The 12,073-nt window shown below is 44.0% G+C and overlaps 1 protein-coding gene across 1 annotated transcript in view; it reads left to right on the plus strand.

Moving 5' to 3' along the window:
- The first annotated feature begins 462 nt into the window (after positions 1 to 462).
- dyl (transmembrane protein dusky-like) overlaps positions 463 to 12,073 on the plus strand; it is a 48,454-nt gene continuing 36,843 nt past the window's right edge. The window contains exon 1 of the mRNA XM_022851889.2: positions 463 to 992. The gene's annotated coding sequence lies outside the window, so the exon portion shown is untranslated. The remainder of the gene's footprint in view (positions 993 to 12,073) is intronic.

A 12,073-nucleotide genomic window follows, 5' to 3' on the forward strand; every position in this document is an offset into this window, starting at 1 on the left:
CACATGCAGCAGAACAGCAAAATCAATAGCTCCAGCTGTGGCTACGCAGGCCAGCCAGCAAAGGCAAGGACTAGTAACCATGCCGCCCGTAACGGTTCTTCTACGGTTCTGGTGAAAACTGCCGTTACTGCTTTTACTCTTACTGTTGCCGTATTCTTTACTTTCTCCCTCCACCTCATGCGCCCAGCGGCAACGACGAGTACCGCACTCTCACTGGTCTTCACACGGCGCCTGCCGCTACAACGCAGAGGCGCACGAGGTCTGCTGCCGCCGTCTTTACAGCTAGCGCAGCTGCTGACATCGTGTGCTATGCTGTCACCTCTTACCGGCGCTGCGGCAAAGCGACTAACAGCAATACAACGGCGAAAGCAACAAGCAAATGCACACATAAGGGAAAGAGCACTGCTTGCTGTTATTATATAGGTCAGTACGGCAAAGGGAAGGCTGAGAGACGCCGAAGGACTGTTACGCGGCGCGCGAACCGTTACATAGACCGACAAACGCTAAGCAACGCGTAGACATTCAGTCGATAAAACCGACGCAAAGCAGACGTCGTTGGTCACACTTTCATTGGTACTGCTGCTATTGGATCGCTTGGTGCGCGCGTACAAAACACCCAACACGCTAAGGACAACAGCGCAAGAGGCGCAGCGCTGAGAAGTGCCGGCTTTGCGTATGTTTACGACGGACTGGCAGATTTTTCAATAGCAAAAGAATCAGTGAAACAGAATCCTTAGTGGAGTACTCCGTTGTTAATGGACGTTACGGTTGTGATATAGTGAGATCTTGACGTAGAATACTGTGCGCGAAGACTCGTGGAAACGTGCTTGGTTAGTAGTTGAAACTTATTGCAAGTCGGATACGTCCAACACTTCCTGCTTCGTCGTGTCTACTACAAGCAATCGGTGGATTCAGTCCGTACAAAAATTGGATTCGATCCGAAGCACCTGCCAGTTCAGCCTTAGCTTCGTCACGCCTGGGTAACCTCAACGGTGAGCACTGGATACTACTATTAGTGGATACCCTCGTTTATCAACGTTGAGTCGATAACGGATAATATCGGTGTATGTATGTATGTATGTATGTATGTATGTACAATTATATCATACGGATACATCGACCGTGTACAACTGTGATCCAGGCACGCCTGGGACCATTCGCGTTAAGTTGACCTTGCCACTTAGGGCTAGGTGTTAGCGAATTTTATAGAGGTAAACAGGATGGGCTTTTCGAGTGATCAGAAGTCGCAAATATAGTTGTTTTAAAAGTGTACTTCACTACTTACAACGTTCTTGGTCTGTGTCACAACATGTCGCTCACGAAGGACCAGGCTTCAGCGACAAATGCTCATTTGATCCTTGACTGGTGCTCGAGTACCGTTAAGTAGCTATATGATCGAACGCAGAAATGGCAGAAGGAAGTTTGGCCTACCCCAAATATCTTTGGAACGATCGGACTTCAGTTTTTCGTCATGGGCTTGTAGGTTATACATTCGCCATAGGTCCGTTTTTCCGACCTAAATGATGATTCCTCATTTAATAACCCGTGACCAGCAGAAACTGCTCGTTTATCGTTAGCGTATCAATGAATTCGTTACAAATGAAATAGGGTAGGAAATCAATGAAAGGCTACAATATATGCCAGCCATAGTCGTCGACTTTCAAGTCGTTCTTTCCGTCTACCTTGTTAGCGATGTCTTCTAAACCAAACCCAATCAACAATACTCATATCAGACGGCTTTTGCCTAATAGCGCAATAATAATTAAACTAAAAGAAGTCCAATGGATACCACTTTTGGATTAATCAATTTCAGTTGATTGTTTATTATACGAATCAGATGAGCTACGAAAGATAGCAGAAAGCTTTGCGCCGTAGTCAACTAGTGAACGCCAAATGGCTCCTTGATGGCTTATAATCGACAATCGAACGAGTATTCCAAGCCTTACTGATAAGACTACGGAACGATAATCGTTTGTCCTCTACTCTACTACTAGAAATACTCTGGCGTTCACCTATTCTTATACCACAGACGAAGACAACGTTACTCTTATTGTGCATATCACTTATAGGTAAGCTGTTTCTAACATATATATAACGCAACTGTAAGGAAGATGACTACTTATATGAAGAACCCTATTGAAATCTCATTTATATCGAATCATACACAAGTTTGACATTGTCACGTATAGAATAAATGCAGTGCTCTTAAGAAATTCGAAGAGCCGGCGGCGAGTGCATTGCTTTCGAAAATCATGCTTGTCCTGTGCCCAAATCGGTCCTTGCGCTCGATACTATATGCACCTACGCAATCAGACATATATATATATATATATATATATATATATATAATCTGGTTCATTTTCTTGGGAACTGCTATCTTTGCTAGGTAACTAGCCTGAAAGAGGGACAGAATGCGCCTGCTGATCGAAACTTTATGAATTACGGTTACCTTTATAGAAGTGACATTGTTATAATGTTTGAAAACAGCACTATTATCAACAGTGGGTTCGCACATCGCAAGCCTGGCCAAATTGAATTAATAAGATCGTAAAAAAGCAGCGTTGAAACGACCACAAATATTATTATTCATTTTTTTTTAAAGATAGACCGTCATACAGGTGATTAGAAAAATCTTCATAGCGTCCACGTAAACACAGGAGTCAGGGCCTGACAATTGTTGCCATTACACTGCCCCGGATGGTTTAATATTAATCGTTGTATGTGTTATTGTAGCTTCAAATAATGACGAAATTAGCCAGTCACACGCTCAAAAAAAAAATATTCACTTCAATGCGTATATATGTATATGTCCGTATACTGGAAACCTCTCAAACTGTTGGGAACATCAACAAAAAGGTTTGAAGCCACACTTTCATTATTCTTTTTTATGTTTACTTGCCGTATACTGTCAAAACATCAGGAGCGTATCCTAAATAGGCGGGCGATGTTCAGGCATCTTGCGTGATCTGCATATGCATCATAAAAACAAGCAAGCTCGAAAATAACCATTGTTCTGATCTTAATCCGATCGATCTGATACTTGCGCTCTATCGGATCATCTGGCACACTTATCACATCCTTGTTTACTCCTTCGGAAGTCGACTATTGCTGACTATTTAGTTGTTAGTGCTTATCATTTTCTACTGGTTGCAATAAAAAAATCTGTAAGACAAAACAGCGCATTCTGCTAATTTTTTCCTTACGACAATAATTCAATTGGTACTGCAACCGAACCAGTCCATTACTACCGCTACTAGAACCGTTTTCCCATACCACAGGCGATACTGCACCGCAATATCTGTGATCTGCTTCACGCGATGACGACCGCTGTCGTCGCCCACTGACGCGCCAGTTCCGGTAGCCGTGGATCGTCAGAGATCAAAACACCTTTGACGAAGAAGATAGTTGTCCTTTCCACAGGACGGCGACGAGGGCGAGTGGAAGAAAAGGAAACTTTAATTCTATGCTAACGCTTGTCTACTTGAGCTCTTTTTGACGATTCGTCCGCCATTGCCCTTCTCGAGGCCAAATGATTAGCAATTCGCTTTTGTTTTGATCAAAGATAGGCAGGATTGCTGACGATACGATCAACCCCACGCTCGAATTGTTTGCCCCTATTGTAAGCAGCTAACTACAAGTGTCTCACTGGTATTATGGTTGCAACGAGTTCCGGTTCTGCATTGTTAACACGTGTCCGTTGGAAGTGTCGCTTGCGTGTTGTGTACTATTACCAATATACGGCGAAGATTTATGGCTGTCGACGGCGGAAATAATAACACTTCCGACATTGCTAAAGTAGCAGCAGTGGGAAACAGTGTATTTAGCTAATTATTTAATTTAGTTTCTACAAGCGACTTGAATCACTCTTTCAGGAATCGCTGCTCTCTCATAATAGAATAATGCGTAATAATTTTCTTCTCATTGCAATCATTTTGGTTTTTACAAAAACAAGCGAAGAAATCTATTTCTGTTGTTCCTCTATTTCTTCTTTGTCTGTTGCTATGGGCAGGACGGAACCGCTTGCTACATCATACTGCTAACAATGTGACCTTTTGGGATTCTACCGGCAGCCGCTACGGCGGCGCCCACACTGCTCGGCGGCTTCGTTGAGGTTTTGCTTGCTGCGTCTATGTTTTGCCTACTGCTTTCATTAATCACAACTGGGCTGCGGAAGACAGCGGAACGATATCAAAATGGGAATGTCCAGGAGGGACATTTGTTCCCAAAATGACCTCAAAGTGAGCAGCCTAACAACTATCCCACATCTGTTTGTATTTTTATTTTCGATCTTAATTTAAAGGTGTTCTTTTTCCTTTTTTCCATAAACGAGCATCGAGCGTCATACGCTCTTGCTCTCCGATGCAAGTAGGAGACCTCGAATGTTGGTTATGTATTCACTTAGCACAGATTCACTTTTTGCTGTCATTTGTTTCCAGTCAAATTTTGATCCAAGAGCAAAACCAATGAGCCTTTTGTCGTCGCCTTTGTTGCGTGACCTGAACACATTTAAACCACAATCATCCTGATTTCCTGTACTTTGTCAGCCCATCCGTCTTCCTGCCTACATCCGTTATACGAACTAGTCCTCAACTTACTAACCACTTGAAGCGCTATATCCAACAGAATTAACTTAGCGAAAAAAGAACAATCGCAACATATTTAACCTTAAACTGCTTTTTCTTTGTTGATTTGGCTACCGTCGACGCAGAGGTTATACGCGTTCTGTTTGTTGGTAAGCTGTTTGGTGGCACCAAAGAGCTTATTTCTGTTCAGTTTCGTAGAGTCGGTTTCTGTTGGTTGCTGAATGATGAATTAAAATATGAGACCATAATAGAGTAACTGCCAAAGTAACTCGAGCTTGTCTGATCGTCACCGATTGTCGGCCCCTTCAACACTGTTACCACCAGCTACCGCTGCACCTTACCACCGCTTAGCCAGAGGCCTGGTGACAAGAATTTTTCAATGAGGTGTAATAAAGGTAAAATAACAATCACAACAAAATGAAAGCTTCCCTTCGCTTTCTGCTGCCGTCCAGTTCATTGTTTCAGAGAACATTATCTAAGACAGACGATGCTTTTGCCCCTAGAAGGGTAAGCCGACTCGTTCGAACCATCTTCCGATCGCGATATACGTTTATATATAATGGACGACGGGATATTTCTTCCACCGATCTCCGACTTCAATATACAGGAACTGTACGAGCCACCGTTACGGGATAGCAATTATCTAATTACACGCGTTTCTTCAAAACTCATTGTTTTGCAATTTGTTCTTTTCGAAATAACTGTTATTATAATATATTGCTGTAACTGAAAAATTGTTGCCGGTTATCGAACACAATATGGGGCATAAGCCTAACTGGAAAATATGTGTTCATAGGGACGATAGAAGTTGCAAAATTGACCCATCAAGGGCATTACTGAAGCTAGTAGAGCTACCAAAATACGTCGTGTCAAATATCGACATAAATCGTGCCATGTTTCCTGCCAAGGAAATGGCTAGCTTAACACAGCGGCCACGATTTCATAAACAATAACGTTGTTTATAGAAGAAACTTATGTTAATTAAAACCAGATAACTTACTTCCCTGTGAAACAATGGACTATAGCGACAAATGAATTTTTCTTATGTGTTCGCTGCTGTTGACAGTATAGAAATAGCCTGTAGATCCATGAATAATATTTGCCATTACTATCATATGGTAAGTTTAGTTCTCGCATTTCTTCCTCGATCTTGTCCTAATCGCCTCCATACCTACAATTAAACATCTAGCCCGCGTTACCATAGGATGTCTGAATGCTGCGAGGGTGACGAGCGAGGTCAATGTTTGTTTACGGGTTTAACTAGACACGGTATTGTAGCTTTCATGACGGTCATATATCCCATACCATGAATGATGTTAACGATCTTACTAAACGTAGACTATATCTATATACCCCCTGTATAAATAGACTTTGGCGTAATCCAGCCCTACACACAGAAACCGCGCATTCGTTCGTGTTTAGCAATTTCTTCTGACAACGAGACAGCAGCTAGACTGGACGCGGTCGATTCTAGAAGAGCGATGCGGCTTTATCCGGTGATAGACCGAATTGGCAATGAAAAAACCCTCAGAATCACAACCAGAGCGACGACGCTCAGGAGAAAACGAATTTTTCCAACTATCGGTAGCTATGGCTTGGCATCCGCTTTAAGCGACATCATTGGCCCCATAAATGCGTCTGTGGTTCAATTTACCTATCGATGCACAGTGACCGCATCAATTGCGTCCCTGATCCAACTGGTCATATGACCACTAAAAGACTGCGCTTCCTTTGACCGCCCAGGCGAGCAGCGCTGGCTACCGTTCCGTTCCGTGCTCGGTGCCCGCTGGTCATTCATCAGCATGACTGCCGTTATTGTCGTTGCCGATATCAGCGTACGCCTCAGACGTGCTGATGCACGAGCTCCGACGGTATGGTGTCAACGCAACGGTGAACCGCGAGACTAAATGATTCAAATTAAGATAATAGCTAGAAGAGGATTTTACTATTATTTAGTGATAGCAACTCATCGAACGAGTAGCGAAAACTATAGAGAGAATACGGTTACTGGTGATACTGGTAGTGCCACGTCGATCGATTATCGACGGTAGAATTTCAGCGCAATAATACCATTATAACGGTACACTAACATTGCATTATTTATTATGACTATATGGTAATGTAGGTCGTGCCACGCGCAAGCAATGTACGGTCCTGTGTTAACATACTTGATACACGCTACACCGCATCTCTTTCCTGCTTGGTGTGTAGGTTGTAAAGAAATAATTTTTCTATATATTACATGGTAACTTAGGGCCAGGGAGAGGTCTAGCGGTCGCCGTAAACTTGCTGTTCCACATCGTAAGAACAGTTGATAAACAAAAGGTCATTCTGCCATCGAGGCACAGGCAACCGAAAATGTCTTCTATTACCATATCTGTTATTGTTGTTGCCGCTGTCAGCACATCCCTTATGTTCAACCGATATCGGCCGTTTGAGTAGCAACTGCTACTGCTGTCTTCGCAGTCTCATGCTTTCTGCTACTTCGCAGCTGGTTACATACTGACGAGCCCAATATAAACCATACGAAAGTGTCTAGCGGAAGCCCAAATTACGGCCCCCTGCAACGATCACTGCCACTGGCGTGATGAGCAGGTCGCAATACCGGACGCCGTTCGCCGGACGACCCACATGACGTTGTCGAATACCTTGGCTTGGAGGTAATTTCCAACGCAATCTTAAACGCTGCGGGCATTTACTTCTTCTACGGTATCTTACTTTCTTCCTCTCGCCGTTATTTCCGCTCTCTCATTTCACGTCAATCTTCAGCGTTTAGCAAAAATCTGAAGAGCGATGCGATCGTCAGTACAGCGGCGATGGTGTGAGGGCCGACGTAGTTGGCTGACCATCGCAAAAGCCGTGGTAGTATCGGTAAGGCGAAACACCGATCCTTCCGTCGTCTCACTGTTTTCTACTCTGCCCAACGAACATATATGCCTATCAGAGGTCTGACGTATCAGCGCCGGCAGCCCATGTCATTCATTCATTCGTTCAGCCACTGAGACGTCGAAGCAGTATGTGGATACGGTACATTTGCTCGCGTGGGGGGGGGGGGGGCGTTTGGCGAATCGTTCAGTTGCCCCGTTGTTGCTGCTGTTTTTGGTTCCACTTTTGCTACAGGTACTACCGACGCCGAGTGTGATCGCAAGTACTCCATTCCCAGTTTTAAACGACGGGTGTGGCTGTTAATGCGCCAAAATGGACGCTTTTCGTTGTTATTATTGAAAGCGTTGTTGCCTGATACTCGCCACCAAGGCGGCGTTGCTGTGCTGAAAATTTTCCAGGGATCGTATGACTTTTACCTCCATTGCATCGCTCAGTTTGGTTGCAACGCTCGCGTGCGATGGCTAAAAGACCCAGTTTTTTTCGCTTCTGCTTGCATCTTTCTCATCGTCTTCGTCGATGTCGATTACTTTGCTTGCATATTGCTTGAATCGAACTAAACTGGGTAAAGTACTATCCAGATAAGTGGCCGCGGGGGCTGCAGTGATGCGTGCTTCCCTAGCACCGATAACCACACGATAGCTTTCAGTGATGGCGCCGGCGATAAATGTCATCGTGACAGTCAACGGGTGGCAGTTAGAACGGGGTAATGAAAGAAAGAAGCGGACTCTACTATGTTGGGCTCTGCTGGGCTGCTTTCTTTTCGGAAATTTGTGATCACTGCTACTGCTGCCTCTGCCGTTGCGGTCGCCACAACAACTAAGGCTGGAAGGACGGGTTGAAACTCCGCCCTGAACGCTAACACCGTCGCGAGCAACAGCATCGAGAACCAACCAGCAATATCACTATACAAATCGCAGTTCGTCATCTATGCGCATTCGTTGGCTATTGTTATATAGTGTAGTATGAAGGGAATGACGAGACTCAGCGAAAGAAGAAAGCGATCAGTTCCAGGCACACAGCTACCACTGTCACATATACACATGCACAAGCACACTCGCACAGGGACGACCAAAGCACCAGCCAACAACTCCGTAAAAATCCTCCGCTGCCTGTCTGTTCGACGATAACCTACGAACTTGGCTGGCTAAAAGAAGCGCAAACGATATACACGCATGCAAGAAGCGATGATGGACCCAGCGGATTGGACGAGAATGCAAGCTCTATAAAAAAAAAATATATATATATATATATATATATATCTAAACCGCTAGATAGATGGAATTCTCAACTCAGGAAAAGGATTGCTCACTATATGTGCTATTTTGCTCCTCTTGCCGCGAGGCGCTATTGCAGTTCCTCGCAATAGTGAAGTTTTCATCTAGGCTGCCTCTGTTGTTGTTGTGAGGGATGTGTGTGTATGTCAACCTGCGACATCGCTGTCATTGCTTGATGGGCTTTTTTTTTTTAAGTTTTCTACCGCGTCGTATTTCTATTGATCTGCACTTACACCCCTCTCTTCATTTAACGTTATCCTTTACTCTATAGCTTCTATTGCTTTGTCGTGCCGCATCTGTTGCCGTTTCGACAGTGAAATGGGGGGTTGACGACACTCGAGCGGACGGATACGGCTTTTGACTACGCCGGTGAAATAGTCAAGATGGTAGCAGTAATATTAAATAAGAATGAAACTTGAGCTCGCATTGGTGGCCGAAGCAGCATCTAAAGTTTTAAATTTAGCAACAATTCTACCTTCTGTTTTGATTTGTTGCTTTTTCAGTTAGCAGTTTCTTGGCAATTCCGCCATTTGCTATAAGTAGCAATGTGAATTAGTAATGATCCATACAAGCCAAAAGTCGAGACAATTCGCCATTTGTGAAAGCTCCTCGACTTTATTATTATTAGTCAAGATATTCGGACATGCAAGCGGGACTAGGGCGAAAATAGGCAAGTCTGAATTGACGTCAGCAGCTCCCATAGAAGCCTATTTTGCAGATAGGACGAAATTGGAGCGGAATACGGCAAGCTGCGCGAGACACCGGGCCGTTCAGGAATCAGGTAAAGATTCGAGTTCAGCTGTTATGTACATGTATGAAATCATATAGACAAACACGCGATTCTATTTTAAATTAGAAGAACGATGCTCGGCCCACATGTGCCACCATTTCCTATCAAAAAGGTACCAGCGCAGCTATAGAACAAATGGAGAAGAAGCCGTGAAGGTGCCACGTCCGCTGTTAGCGATTCAGCTATATAGATCTGTAAAATAGGATTGTGATGCTGTTCATAATTACAGCGACAAAAAAAGCTATTAGTTTCGAGGCACTGCTTCATTTCCGTAGTAAGCTGCGTCATTTTTTATATATATATATATAGAGGAGATACTGCTGAACTCCGTTAATCTGCATAACCCTGCAGGTACAAAAAATAACCCAACTGGCTAAAGATCCAGTTAAAAAAGCAAACAATTGCCGCCCAGCGTCCAAAATCCATGCTCGAAAAATACAATGAATCTCATTTGGCTATAATCTGGTAAGTGCAAAATTTTCGGTGGTTTGCAAACGCAGACGGCCAATGATTAAAGCTAATCGACTTGAGGCATGTGAACGCTACAGACGCCCGGGATGAATGGACGGCTAGTTTCCAGTCTTTTCATGACGAAGCTATCTTAAGTGACCTTTTTGGCCCCGCGTTAAATTTGATCGTTAGAGGGAGAAGCAAACACAATAGATTAGTCCCAGACATAGGTAAAAGTGATATGACTATTGCTCACTGAACCGTATGGTGATGCCATAATACTATTCTTTGCATCGTTCTAACACGCAATTAAAAACATGTTCACGACGCGATCCACTCGATCGATTACTCTACCTAAGGGAAGAACCCGTAAATCTGTAGTCAGCGTAAGTTGTTTTACGTCATCCTCTCCTCAACTAGTAGTAATCAACCATCCTTGTTAAGCTGCCTATAGTAAACGGATATATATCTATTCTAACGAGATGTATGGTGATACAATAGCATGATTCATTCTAACAAAATCAGTAGTATCGCTAGCGGATTATTTTCCGTCTGCATTACGCCGCTCAAGTTCCGTTCACTGAAGTCAATGCAGTTGCCTCCACAAGGGGCGGTTTTTACCTGCAAAAACATGAGTGGAACATAGCAACCATTTATAGGTATCTTTTCTATTTATTTCTATTCGATTTCATGGCGAAACAATTAAAACATTCCAATGACTTGGACCTACTTTTGCTTAGCGTAGAAGTTGGAAACCTTTTCAGTAAAGCCTTTGGAGAGTGATTGTTGGTTGGATGGAGATTCCGTTGCTTAGTTCCTGCGTCGTTCACCAGTTCATAAGCAGCTTGCCGGCTAAACTTTATTCTTCCTCTTACCTTCCCGCTCCCCTTGCCAATGCGATTTCTCTCCATCAGTGGCCAAGTTTAAGGTCAACACTAGTTGAATCTTTGCCCTTTAACCGAGACTTTTGTTATTGTTCGAGTCGAATCGGGTAATACAGATTGGCCCGTTAAAGTTCTCATACTTTGTGGCGAATCGTTTCTCACTGATATGCGACCTAAAAAAGTAATACTTGAAGAGATCCAGCTATTCGTTCTATTTTACATGTGAGCGTATATGTCTGCTCCTGTGTGTGCCAACCGTGCCCCCTCCAAATGAAAATTGCGACGATTCAGACCGAGCTTCGGGCCGTTTGTTCCTTCGTTTTTTTTTTCGCCATATGGCATTGCCTGGTTGCTACTCGTCTTCAATATATTTCACATAAACGAAATTACTTTACGCCCATCGCCACGCCACATGGCAAAACTCTCATTTGTGACGCGAGTTGGTCAATATGCTCAAGATAAGTTTGTATTCTACCAAAAATGTTGATGCCCTTGGCATTTCGTCGTTGTTTCGTCGAGTAGTGGACGTTCAGCTGCTGTTATTGACGGTCGTATTGATTGGCCTAGAGTTTCTGCTTTGTGGCTGTGTATTCTTACGGTTCTTTTAGGTTGTCGTATTTTTATCGTAGACAGTGACATTACTGCAGTGTCAGCAGCGGATCTGGCGCCAACTAGCGGAATCATCACAGCATTCTACCATCACAATATGTGTAGGTCAATCTGTCGAGGAGACCCTAGCTAAGCAGCATTTACAGTGTCGCTAAGCTTAACAGACATCTGCGGACACGAATCACGTCGTAAGGACGTCGCAAATCGCCGAAATTGTAGTTCGTCGCACCGCCTGCTCGGGCTTTGCAGCAACGGTCTTCCTCACCTTCATAAGCTGTGAGATTTTATTAGCGCCTCCCGCCTTCGTTTTCGCATGTAGAGTACGAATGTAGTGTTCGGCACACATGCATACTTTGACCCGGAGGAATGGAGTTGTTTTTGCGCGTTATGCCTGCAAAACATTGGTCAGCCATTTCGCGAAGATTACCACTGATGAGCGGGGTTACCTATGTGAGGGAGAGAGAGAGAGAGGGAGAGACGAGGACGCATGGGGTACCAATGTATTACACTCTATCGGGCCAGCTGCGGTCAGTGGACACTGAGCGAAATATGTACAACACATCGATAATCCACTGGCGCTTGCCAACAAGTGCATGC

The sequence above is a fragment of the Varroa jacobsoni genome, unplaced genomic scaffold (genome assembly GCF_002532875.2).
Source record: "Varroa jacobsoni isolate VJ856 unplaced genomic scaffold, vjacob_1.0 contig00430, whole genome shotgun sequence".
Lineage (NCBI taxonomy): Eukaryota > Metazoa > Arthropoda > Arachnida > Mesostigmata > Varroidae > Varroa > Varroa jacobsoni.